This window comes from Mobula birostris, chromosome 3 (genome assembly GCF_030028105.1).
Source record: "Mobula birostris isolate sMobBir1 chromosome 3, sMobBir1.hap1, whole genome shotgun sequence".
NCBI lineage: Eukaryota > Metazoa > Chordata > Chondrichthyes > Myliobatiformes > Myliobatidae > Mobula > Mobula birostris.
The window spans coordinates 46153680-46167744 of NC_092372.1; the positions used below are offsets into that span (position 1 = coordinate 46153680).

Genomic DNA, 14065 nt, shown 5'->3' on the forward strand with positions numbered 1-14065 from the left:
GCAGCCCATGACCAAGAACTGATAGATGAAGAGCTGATGCAATTGGAAGAGGAAAGGATAACAATCGAAACCGAATGCAGTAGCGAACTGAACGTGAAGCAACTGCGTGAGATTTTCGATGCAATAATAAAGTATGACTTTAATTTTGAAAGGGTACATAGGTTTAGGGGATATTTGCAAGATTCTTTGAGTCCTTACAAAGAACTGTATGATAGAAAAATGCACGAGGCTCAGCAGTCAAGCAAGCCTTCCACATCAGCCACAGCAGACGATGAACCTCGACCTTTGACATCGAGGCGGGCAGTCATAGGAGAAAATGAGCTGCCTGCCCTGATCGACGATGAGATGACACCCCCGTGTCCCACCACCCCAACACCCGGGCCCCGGACAGATACTGTACTGATTCGCGAAGAATGCAGCGGTAGCCGGAAGGCACACAGTACATCTTTGAGAAAAAAGACGAAATAAACATGCTAATTAATTAGGTGCTGCCTAGCGTGCAATTGCCGGCCCAGATCAAAGGCGATGCAATCGGCAACATCTAAATCCTGCATGGTTTTACGCACGTCTATATTGTCACCTATCAATGAGTTGAGTCACCACTCAGTGAAAATGATTTTCTTGGCAAGGTGATAAGGATGAGCTGTGATTAGTCTTACAGTCATAAATGGAAAGCGAGTAGAGCAGGAGACTACGCACACAGCCTTGTGGTGCACCTGTGCTGATGGAGATTGTGGAGCAGGTGTTGCTGCCAATACAAACTGACTGGAGTCTTCAAGTGAGGTATTAAGGCCAATGTCTTGAAGCTTATTGATTAATTTTGAAGGGATGTTAGTACTGAATGCCAAGCTGTAGTCAATGAAGGGAATGCTGATGTATGCATCCTCACCATCCAGATGTTCCACAGCTGAGTGAAGAGCCAATGGCATGGCATCTGCTGTTGACCTGTTGTGATGGTAGGCAAAATGGAATGGATCCAGGCAGCTTTTCAGGCAGGAATTAATATGTTTCATCACCAACCTCTCAAAGCACTTCATCACTGTGGATGTAAGTGCTACTGGACCAAATATCTCCTTCATATGTCATGAAATTTGTTGTTAAAGGGCAGAGGTACATTGCAATATATAATAAAAACAGTACCCATGAATTTCACTTCACTACTTTTTTTCTATTTTTGCATTACTTATTTAATTTAACTTTTTAAAAAAATATACATAATATTAATATTTTAAAAAGCTAAATTAAATATGTAATGCAAAAAGAGAGAAAAAAAAGTAGTGAGGTAGAGTTCATGGGTTCAATGTCCATTCAGAAATCTGATGGCAGAGGGAAAGAAGCTGTTCCTGAATCACTGAGTGTGCCTTCAAGCTCTTGTACCTCTCCCCTGATAGTAGCAATAAAAAGAGGATTGAATCTCAGATTTTTGGCAGAATCTCAAGATTGTGATGAGGCAGACATGAGTGAAATAAATCAGCTGGTTGAGTTGTGTCACAACAACAACCTTGCACTCATTGTCAGTAAGACCAAGGAATTGATTGTAGACTTCAGAAAGGAGATGTCAAATGAACACACACCAGTCCTTACTGATGGATCAGCAGTGCAAACGGTGAGCAGCTTCAAGTTCAAAATCTCCAAAAATCTCGCCATATTGATGTAATTACAAAGTTAGGATGCCAGTGCCTCTAGTTTTTTTTACAAGTTTGAGGAGATTTGGTACGTCACAACAGCTAATAGCAAATTTCTACCTTGGAGAGCATTCTAACTGGTATGGGGGAAACACTGCACAGGATTGAAATAAGCTGCAGATAGTAGTAAACTCAGTCAGCTACATTATGGTCACCAACCTGCCCAGCATCCAGGACATCTTCCAGGAGCGATTCCTGAAAAAGGCAGCATCCCTCATTAAGGATTCCCCCAACACCCAGGACATGCCCTCTTTTCATTGCTACCATCCAGAAGGAGGTACAGAGGCCTGAAGGCACACACTCATCAATTCAGGAACAGCATTTTCCATATATGTTCTTACTGTAATTTACAGTTTTTATTATATATTGCAATATACTGTTGCTGCATAACAACAAATTTCACAACATATGCTAGAGATATTAAACCATATTCTCATTCTGATAGTGGATTATCAGGATGAATTGAGGTGTGTGGCCCCTTTCTCTGGTGTAATTGCTAAACATTTCTATGACATGCATGAGAATATTTGGGAACATGAATTTGTCATTAAGCTTTTGACAAATCTCATCCAACCAGTCCTTCTGCAATATAGCTTCCATCCTCTCTTTCATCTATTAACAATGAATGATTTGCTCCCACTGCCTTTTCTCTGTGATTAGTTCCTTGTCATTTCACAAAACGTTTATTTTTCACTCCTAGCTTTCTAATTTAAAATTAGCCTTCCCAATATCTGAAATCTTAGGCATTGTGGATAATAGGATTAATTTGGTAAAGACCATTAATTATCTTAAAATATTATGTTTATAAACTTCTCCATTTCCATAAAAAAACACCATTCAAATTTCTTAACTTTCTGGTATTCAAAATGTAGATCTATGAGACTATCATGTGCAATGATTTCCACTTCAACAATGGATCCATAAAACAAGAAAGTATGACAGGAGTAGTCACCTGTCTCCTCAGACCTGTCCTACCATTCAAAATGACATACTGTAGATTAAGCTGGCACGGGTTTCATCTCCCTTCTGTGCCTGTTCCCCATTTTTTAATACCCTGGGAATTCCCTTAATGCTTGATCTTTCAAAAGTTTACCTATTCCCACTTTCAGTATTTCATTTCCAATAGTCTGCCCTCCACACTCTTGTAAGATGGAGGTGAATTCTGTGCAGTGGAAGGGCTTCCCGTAATGTAACTAGGAGGCCCCACACCAAGAATACAACTGATAGCTGTTGTCAGCAGATAAAGTGGACTAGAAATTTCCAGCTGTAAAAAATAAAGTATATTTAACAGTTTTAAAATATTTTCAACACTACAAAACATTTAATAATTGGTTGAGTCATAGAGTCACAGAACAATACACAATATAGACAGGTCCTATGGGACAAGCTGTTCCATAGCGACCATTGAGCTTGCTCATCTAGTCCGAAACTTAAACAAAAATAGTTTAAAAAATTAAATGAAACATCTGAAAGTGCAGGGCTAATTAACAACATCTAAGTGGAGTAAATTATGCTTTTGTTAAAAAAGCATTTCACACCTTCCAACCTTTTGCTTTACAATCCCCAGAAGAAGTATTGGAATTTGTATCCTGTGCTGGGTCTGACTTGGTGACAGTTGTGATGAATGTCTCCCCAGTGGAGTACAGAAGGAATCCAACAGAACTGGGGTTCTCGTGCCAAACTCCGCACGAGGCCCAACGGCCCAGCAAAACACTGAAAGGTTCTTTTAATTTCTTTAATGTTAAACAATCTTCAGAAGCACTTTATAAGAGATTAAAAACAAACAAATAGCTCAGCATTTTACAATAAACTGAGCTAAGTATTGCATTGCAAAGCACATTACCATTATGAATGGTCCACAAAGAAAATTAATTGATATTTATGAACAAAACATTTAACGTGCCTGTATGCAATGGATAAAATTACAAAATCAACTTCCTAGGACAGAGATACACACACACTGAAAACAGAAATTCATAAAATTGCGTCATCTAAAAGGCAATATATACTAACACATGGCAAATCAACCACAAAGGTAGAACTGAAATTTATTATCTCTAAGTGAAATTAAGAAATAAAAATAAAGAAACAAAAGTGCATGAAAATGCAGTGCTGTAGAATCAGAATGAAAGAAAGCTCTCTTTCAAATATCGGGTTGGGAATAATCTGCAACTTTATACAACAGAGATTTCCAACCTGGTGTTCACAGACCCCTGGCTTAATGGCATTGGTCCATGGGATAAAAAAGGTTGGGAACCCATGCTCTAGAACTTTCTAAATTATAAGATAGTTAATCCTTTGAAGACATTAGGTTTGATCTAGTTGGGGTCCGCTGGGTCACCCTATTTAAAAACAAAGTAAGAGTTGTAAGTGTGGGGATTTTAAAAGGATCATATCAAGAGTCCAGAGGCTACATGTCCCTGTTTGGGTAAAGGATACATATACCAAATTTAGGGAACCTTGGCTGACAAGAGATATTGACACTGTGATAAGGGAAATGAGGCAAGCATACATCACGTTTAGGTAGTTGGGTACAAATGAATCCCTGGACAAATATAAGACCAAACATAGAGGGAAATTAGGAGAGATGAAAGAGGATAGAAAAAGGATTTTGTAGGCAGGTTTAAAGATAATCCTGAGAGATTCCTCAAATGTATTCACAGTAAAAAGGTAACAAAGGAGAAACTAGGTCCTCTTAAAAACCACCAAAGTTGCCTATGCAGGGATGCAGGAGATGGATGAAATTTTTCCTCAGTGTTTACAAAGGAGAACTCTAATCTATTAATTCTATTGTAATTTTTGTTCAATTGTGAATGTCTGCAAGAAAATGGATCCCAGGGTAGAATATGGTGATATTAAAATGGGCAAATCCCAGAACCTGTGGGAGTCCAGGGAAGAAATCATAGAGGCCCTCGTAGAGATACTTCTTCATCGTTAGCCACTGGTGAAGTTCTACAAGACTGGAGGGTGGCTAATATTGTTCCATTGCTCAAGAAGGGTAGCAAGGCTAGGCAGGGAACTACTGACCTCAGCTGTATGGAAATTACTGGACAGAATTCTGAGTACAAGATCTACTATCACTTGGATAGTCAAGCCTGATCAGGAGTACTCAGCATGGTTTTGTGCGTGAGGTCAAATTTGATGAGTAATTTGGAGTTTTTCGAAGAGGTAGCTAAGCAGATAGCTGAAGGTAGGGCAGTGGATGTTGTCTATATGGACTTTTGTAAGGCCTTTGACGAGGTCTCACATGGCAGGCTGATCTGGAAGGTTGGGTAGCATGGGATTCAGTGGGAGGTGGTGAGGTGAATTCAGAATTAGCTCAAGGACTGGAAGCAGAGTGTGATGGTGGAAGCCAATTCTCCCACTGGAAGCCAGTGACTAGTGGAGTGCCCAGGGCTAGGTATTCAGAACCTGTTATTCATTATTTATGTAAATAATTTGAACATGGCATGAATAAAATTAGGGGTTTTGTTGATAGTGAAGCAGTTCACAGTAAATTGCCGAGATCTTGATCAGTTAGGGAGATGGGCTTAGGAATGGCAAATGGCGTTCAACTTGTGTCAACTGAGATTATGCATCTTTGGACAGTCAAATTGGTGTAGGACTAGCACAGGGAATGGTGGGTAGAGTGCAGGATAATTGGTACAAAACAGAGGGACCTGGAAGTACAAGTGCACAGTTCGCTGAAAGCAGTCGCACAAGCAAACAGGAAGAGGTACAGTTGACGTTTCTTGTACCTCTTCCTAGAGATGCTGCCTGGCCTGCTGCGTTCACCAGCAACTTTGATGTGTGTTGCTTGAATTTCCAGCATCTGCAGAATTCCTCGTCTTTGCACAAGCAATCAGGGTGGTGACACAGGCATTTAGCATTATGGCCTCCGTCGATTAAAGCACTGAGTTGAGAAGAAGGGCATTATACAGCAATTACCTAAGTCAATGTGAAACCACACTGAATATTGTGTACAGTTTTGGTCACCCTACTATAGTAAAGACATTGTCAAGCAGGAGAGGGTGCAGAAGAGACTTACAAGGATACCACCTGTACTCAAGGGTCTGAGTTATAGGAGGGTTCAGCTACACTAGATCTTGATTCCCTGGAAGACAGGAGAATGAGGAGTGATGTCATATACATTTATAAAATCACAAGGGGTACGGCTAAGGAGGACAATCATTCACTTTTCCCTAGGCTAGGGGAGTCCAAAACTAGAGGACACAGATTCAGGATGAGGGGAAAGAGATTTAATAAAGGCCTGAGAATTGCTTCATAATGCACAGAGTAATGAGCCGCCAGAGAAAATGGTCAAAGCTGGCACAACTGTAACATTTAAGAGGCACTTGGATAGGTACATGGAGGAGAAGGGCTTTGAGGGTTATGGGTCGAATATGAGTAAGTGGGGCTAGCAGGGAGGATGCTGCGGTTGGAATGGACCAGATGGGTTGAACGGCCTGTTTCAGAGGCAGAGCAACGTGTAGACAGAGTCCATGAACTGAAAGCTGTCTTCCATGATGTGATGTGCTGTGTCTACACCTCTGTGGTTTCTTGTGGTCACGGACAGAGAAGTTGCCATACCAAGCGGTGATGCACCCAGATCAATTAATATTGATCTGTTTCAAGGCTGTTTGTACTGCTGTTTGGCTTCAATACCTTTCTTGTAACTTGCTATCAAAAATTATCACAGTAGTTAGGTGCAATCTGAGCAAACACTCCATCATTTTGGCATGATCACTTCCAATTTATAATGACTTGGCAGCTTAATTCAGCATTCCATTAGTTTTAATGCTTATTGTTCCACATTAACTAGGCATGATTGATGGCAGTAGGTTTGTAGGAAAAGCTTGCTTTGAGTATTTATAAATATTATCAACAATTGTTGAATATGTACCCAATGTGTTTCTATTTTGGATTGGAGAGCTGTGACAAACAGGATACCATAAGGATCAGTTTTAGAGCCCCGAATATTCACAACTTTCATCAATGACTTGGGCCAGAGATGGAGTAATATTGAAACAGTCTGGGCCCTGAGGAGCCTCATTGGAATATAGCAAGTGAATAAGGGAGTTAATGTGGAAAAATGTGAGTTTGTACTACTTGGTTGGAAAAAACACAGACTATTTCTTTAAATGGTGAGAACCTTATGGGTTGGTGTTTTTACACAAATCACTGCAAGATAATACTCAGCTACAGTTAGCATGATATTCTTTACTGAAGGAGCACATGAGTAGATATATACTGGTTCAATTATGCAGGCTGCACATATGAAAGAGATGTCAGAACAATAAGATGTTCAATTATAATCAGTAAGATATAAACCATAGCATTCTATTTTCTCCATGTACATACATGAGATTAGACAGGATTCACTTTCGCTACGCGTAGGTCTGGTAATTCACAATGGGCAACTTAATAAAATTTACTGTAGGGTTCTTCAGCACCTGTAAACCTCTGTTCATTCACAGGGAACCTCCTTGAATTATTCCATTATCATCCAATATACTAAACTGGAGTTCTTTAATCGACAATGCTGCAAACTTAGAAACTTCTGTCAAACAGGTACATATCAGAATTACTGACAGTTTCTGAATGTGAGTAAGTCTTCTCCACCAATAGATTCCCATGAAGTACTACGATAACATCCAGTCTAGGTAATCATTATGCTGTGGAACTGACAACATATCCAAACTAGTCCTGAGGCAAAATCTGAAACTATTATTTTCCATGGGGATTAATAGGCAAAGCTGAAGTAAGTTCTATTGCTTCAATTTATTTGTAATAGTAAAATTTACTGCAATCAAAGATTTGGATGAGTTTTTGTTCCTAGCTGTCAAAGCTTTCAAGATAGTTTTGAGGACAGGATCTCCTCAATGTGCTCCTGGGGCCTACCACAACCCGGACAACATTGCAAGAGTTGGGATGCTCCGGACTGGCAAGGTTGTCCTTGCTATCCTGACCTGCAGAAGCAATTTGAATGCTGTGACAGGATAAGCAAGTTCTTCTCCAATCTTTACTTTCCTGATCTTTCATATTACCTAGACGTGTTGATAATTATATAATAACCTAAGACCAGATAATTAAATGCTGTAAGCACACATGATTCAGGTAGGTTGGTAATGAGGTTGAGAGGGTTGAAAGCTTCAAGTTCCTAGGTATGAAAGTCACCAATGGCCTGTCCAGGCTCAGCCAGATTTGATGTCACAGCCAAGAAAGCTCAACAATGCCTCTGCTTCCTCAGGAGACAAAGAAATTGGGCATGTCCCTGTCGACTCTTCCCACTTTTTAATCAATGCACCAGTCCTGATGAGGTGTCTCAGCCCGAAATGTTGACCATTTACTCTTCTCCATAGATGCAGCCTAGCCTGCTAAGTTCCTCTGGCATTTTGTTTGTGTTACCTTACAGCCTGGAATGGCAACTGCTCTGCAAATGACCATAAGGAAGTGCAGAGATGTGGACACAGCGCAGCACATCACAGAAACCAGCCTTCCCTCTATGGACTCTGTCTATATTCTTACTACTTCAGTGAAGTAGCTAGCATAATCAAGGCCCCCACCACCTAAGATATTCTCTCTTCCGCCCTCTCCAATCAGGTAGAAGGTAGCAAAGCCTGAAAGCATGTACCAGCAGGCTCAAGTACACAGTTTCTACCCAGTTGTGATAAGACTATTAATGGTTCCCTAGCATGGACTCTTGAGTTCACTATCTACCTTGTTACGATCTCCCAATTTATTGTTTACCTGCACTGCGCTTTTCCTGTAACTCTTACACTTTATTCTCCATTGTCATTCTACCTCAATGCTCTATAATGATTTGATCTGTGAGAGAGTGTGTGTGTGTGTGTGTGTGTGTGTGTGTGTGTGTGTGTGTGTGTGTGTGTGTGTGTGAACCGGCTGGTGGCATAGTGGCATCAGCGCTGGACTCCGGGAGAAAGGTCCCGAGTTCGAATCCGGCCGGCGTGAGTCGTTCTCCATCTGTGCCTGGGTTGAGTGTCGAACTAACAACTCGACCTTGTAAAAAAAAACCCTGGAGAGGGATGGGCTTCACCAGGTTTCAGATGCCCAAAACACGCCATATGATAAGCATACCAAAAAAAAAGAGCTTGCCATTATAGCGCCCTGACGACTCCACCAGGGGTTAAGGGTGCGCACACTCACACACAGACACACACAAACACACACTCACACACACACCAGTACATGTGACAATAGTAGACAAACAAACAATCCTGTACTTTAAAATGGAAAGAAAAGTAGAATAGTACAAGAAGGAAAAGTAAGATTTCCTCACAAGGACAGCATGATATTGTACTTAGAGCAACAAACAGTTTTCTGAAGGAACTCAGCAGGTCGAGCAGAATCCAAAGAGAATAAAGAACTGTTGATGTTTCAGGTTATTCCTGATTCCAGCATCTGTAGTCACTTGTATCTATTTTATATTGAGAAAATACTTCAAAACATAGCAGCATCCCATAATATTCAGACTTGCACTACCACTGAAAAAATGTATTTGCTGAAGAAGCCAATAATGGCACTGGACAACAAAGATTTTGCTTCCTGAATACCTTTAGGCGTATCTATGAATTTTGGGTTACTGATTATGAAAATCACCATGAAATTTCCCTATCACGCACCATTTTTTAATAAACTTGTATTTATTATTTTAATTCATAATTCAATTCAATTAAAATGTTGCCTACAATACAAGCTGGAAAATTCCCTATCCTGTCCAGGCATGCTTGGACATGCTTAGGCGGCGCGGCTGCTGCGTGGCAGGACAGGTTCTAGTAATAATTTTTGGGTTCAGGACTGTAAGGATAGAATTTGCTATCACCAGGCACAAAAATTTCTATGAAGGATTTTGATATTTGAGACAGATGCTTCCCAGAATAACTGATGCCAAGTTTAAGGAAAGCATTTTTTTTGGTCCACAAATCAAAAAGGTCATCAATGACAGGAAATTTGAAGAATTTCTAGTGGGACCAGAGAAAATCACATGGAAGGCATTCAAAGAAGTTGTTGAAATTTTTCTCAGCATCTACAGAGCACTAAGCTACATGCAGCTGGTTGAAAGCATGCTTCAAGCATATAAAACCATGAAATGCAACATGTCACTAAGATTCACTTTCTGCATTCCCATTTAGACTTCTTCCCTGCAAATTTCGGTGCTGTTAGTGATGAGCATGGTGAAAGGTTTCACCAGGATATTGGGGTCATGGAGAAAAGATACCAGGGCAACTGGAATCCATCAATGCTGGCAAATTATTGTTGGACACTTAAGCGAGAAGTCTTAGACACTGAGTACAAACGAAAATCATTAACAAAATATTTTTAACTTAGTTGAACTATTGCAAAGCATCAGCACCATTACGCAATTAAACACATTATATTCAATAAAAGTTAATTTGTTGTTTCTCCAAATTCCTACATGATACAAGTAGTCTGAAATTATATTTGTGTTCATCTTCAAGCCGTCTATCATAAACAAAAAAATTCTGAGGAAGCAACACTTCTGAAAAAAATTGTTGTCCAGTGTGGTCTTCAAAATTCTAGGAAAAGTTGTGAAATTAATTTTGCATGCCTACTAATACTCAAAAGCTTTGCTCCTGAAATATTGATTACACATTCATTTGTGTAGCTTACTTCTGTCTATCCTTCAACAATATAGTGGGAAATGGAAAATCCAGCTTCTATACAAGAACTGCTGAGTCATGTTGTTTTGTTCTAAGTACAAAAAAGACACAATTCTGTATCAAGCATAGTCATTTCATCTTTGGGTTAACATGAACACTCTACAGATTTAAGAATAAAAGCTTCATAGTGGCAACTCTTTTATCTTTAATAGAATCAACCGAGTTAACAATGCACAATGCAGGTAGAAGTACAGAAGGGGCATTGGAACCTGATTAAAAGAATATGTTTTTATTTTCCTTCCATTTAATCTCTCCTTTCCAGGAAATAACACTGGGGTATATTTTCATAAATATTACAAGTAACAGATTCATTACTCAAATGGCACCTTTTATATATATCACGTTGATACAAAGATAACTTTTTATTTTTGTACCGAAGACCTCACGTGGTCCGTACACACCAGCTGTGTGGTGAGGAAAGCACAACAGTGCCTCTTTCACCTCAGACGGTTGAGGAAGTTTGGTATGGGCCACCAAATCCTAAGAACTTTCTACAGGGGCACAATCGAGAGCATCCTGACTGGCTGCATCACTGCCTGGGATGAGAACTGTAGCTCCCTCAATTGCAGGTCTCTGCAGAGAGTGGTGCGGACAGCCCAGCACATTTGTAGATGTGAACTTCCCATGATTCAGGACATTTACAAAGACAGGTGTGAAAAAAGGGCCCGAAGGATCACTGGGGACCGAGTCACCCCAGCCACAATCTACTCCAGCTGCTACCATCCGGGAAACGGTACCACAGCATAAAAACCAGGACCAACAGGCTCCGGGACAGTTTCTTCCATCAGGACATCAGACTGATTAATCCCACATTGATCTGAGTATATTTCTGTGTTACATTGACTGTTCTACTTATTATAAATTATTATAAATTACTATGATTGCACATTGCACATTTATATGGAGACGTAATGTAAAGATTTTTACTCCCTCATGTATGTGATCGATGTAAGAAATAAAGACAATTCAATATCTTTTCCAATTGTCCAAAAAGCACATGAAATGAAATTTAGTTTTAGTAAAACCATTACCTCAACTTTTTTCATCCATTGAAACTAATTTGCCTTTAGCTTCAGAACGTGAAGTGTTATCATGCTTTTAGACATAATATCACAGCATTTTACTGTATATGAATATACAGGGCGGCAGGGTAGTCTAGCAGTTGGTTCAATTGCTTTACACCGTCAGCTGAAAGATCGGGGTTCAATTTCAGCCACTGTCTGTAAGTAGTTTTTACATTCTCCCCGTAACCATGCAGGTTTCCTCCAGGTCACCCGGTTTCCTCCCACGTTTCAAAGCCGTATGGTTAGGATAGTGAGCTGTGAGCATGCTCTATTGGAGGCGGAAACCTGGCAACACTTGTGAGCTGCTCAGTACAATCCTCATTAACTTGATTTGGTACAAACAATGCATTTCACTGTATATTTCAATGTACATATGACAAAGAAAGCTAATCTTAGAAGTGTAATAAAGGTGCAAAGAGTGGGCTAATTCAGTTGACAGTCATACTTCAATCTGGTGTCATAACACTGCAACACCAAGCCAAGGGCATTGTAAAAATTGCACTTCCATTTTTAATGTTTATCCATCTTCTTTAACTGCATGAGGGCCAGAAGTAGTATAAATGTTTACTGAAGCACAGCTAATGACAGTTCTGGTAATAGGAGCATTCAATTAGGATGGAAAATCAATCCAGTCCATATTTAAACAAGCAACAGGTGCTTTAATCAAAATGAATACTCTTGTAAACATATTGACTTATTTTCCACCACATCTCAATTAACATTTAGAGCTGTTAAATAAAATAAAAATAATTCCTTGCTGATTAAATTTGTAGCTCAAAAAATGATCTCAGCACTGTATTTTGATCATTTGAATGGATAGGCAGATTCTGTTTGCAGTCTGCTAACAGAATCACACTGCAAAAAGAAGTTTGTTGTTTCTGGGCCATATTTATCGGAGAAATGTTGGTGGTAGATTTTGATAACATGACGACAGCCATCTTTATTTTCCACTCTCTCTTCCAAAGGAAAGTGTCAGTAAGAATAGGATGAGAGCATGTTATACACAGGGTCTGGTATCTACTTCTCCTCCTTAATCTGGATGAAGACACAATAATAGAAAAAATACAATCAAGGGAAGTCCAATGTTACCAGCAAAACTGTGTAACTAACATTTCCATATTTGCAAATTCAATTTAACTGATAGGTTTCTCACCCAACCAGTTTCAGTTCAGGATACACTGGAAGCCATTAATTAAAGGTAACATCTGCCCTTGATATAGATCCCTCTTCACTCTCTCAGTTTCAGTAGAAGGTGAGAACACTTTCAGTTCTGGCACATATTCACCTACTTTGACATGGCACTCGTGATTTGACACCATACTGTACTTTCTGCTTGCTGAATTCTAAGCCTCACTGTAGCACTAAGCTCTAATTTCATTTAGCCCAAATGCATTTGACACATCTGTTGTCAGAGACTCTACTGCTGTTTGCCTTGTGGCTATATGTGGTACATTCATCTTTTGTCATCTTTTTCAATTAACCTTTCACAGTTGAATTTTTCTTTCTAAGAATATATCTTGGTGATATGGAGCCGTGTGTATATGCTTGACTCCATTCCTTTTGAGGAATTTAGCACCAGTAAACTTACTTCAGTTGTTTCCACAAGCAATTTTGAAAAACCACGTTTAGCAAAAGTGAGTATCAACTTTGAAAACATTGCGTGAAATGCCAGGAAATGCTTCTATCTATTTAGAATTTGCAACTGCTACAACAATTATGACAATTTGTCTATGAATTAGTTGTAAAATCCATATGTATCATTGACTAAGATTTAACTGGTCTAGGTCATGGGCTGAAAGGAGCTCTTCATGGATTCTTAACCTGGTTGGTGTTCCTCAAATTGTTTATTCCAAGCTACTGAAAAAACACTGCCAGTTTGATTGATGCGTCACATATCTGGGTGTGTGTCAGTAATTCCTCAGTATAATTACTTTTCCTTGCAATGAAACATCAATTGTGATGTACAAATGGCATTTTGAATGCTTCGCTCATGCCTTTCCCTGTAATATGATAACAATAGGTCATCGCATTCTGGATGCATTTGTGCACTTCAGAGAGGGCTCCTCATGTCGCGTCCTGAGAGCAAGCTGTTGGGTTGTGACTAGAGTACTGTGCACATTTTCCAGAAGCAACACAATCCAGGTGACTTACATGGAGTTTACATCAACTGGTAATTGACCGAGAGCATCACCTGTCCATTCATATACTTATGCTGCTGTACCTAGACCAAGTCAAGGCCTATCCAGCACTGTAACTGAGACTAACAGAAATATCAACAGTCTCTCAAAAATCATGTGCAGAAGTTTGTGCCCACTGTAAACAGTAAGTCCTGGAGTGGAACTTTCTCTCTCCATAGTTAATAGCTAAAAAAAAAAACGTGTTTTTTTTTGCAACTTTTGAGGAGTATTGCACTGGTTTGGAAAGAGAACTTGACGGAAATCTTCTACCCATCTCTGGTTTTGACAAGGTGTGATAAACTCCACCAATGCCTTCACAAGACAAGAGTAACGGATCAGCTAGATCATAGCGAACAAGAACTTATGAATTCAACTCTTGGAACATAGCTTTTTGCTTCTTTATCCCCCTCAGCCTGGTATGATTCAACAGCTTGTGTAGCAGTCAATACACTTTGTTT

The 14065-nt window shown here is 39.7% G+C and overlaps 1 protein-coding gene across 2 annotated transcripts in view; it reads right to left on the reverse strand.

The window, feature by feature from the left end:
* Positions 1 to 14065, reverse strand: part of pde4d (phosphodiesterase 4D, cAMP-specific) — a 1076746-nt gene that overhangs the window by 557633 nt on the left and 505048 nt on the right. The gene's annotated exons all lie outside the window — the stretch shown is intronic.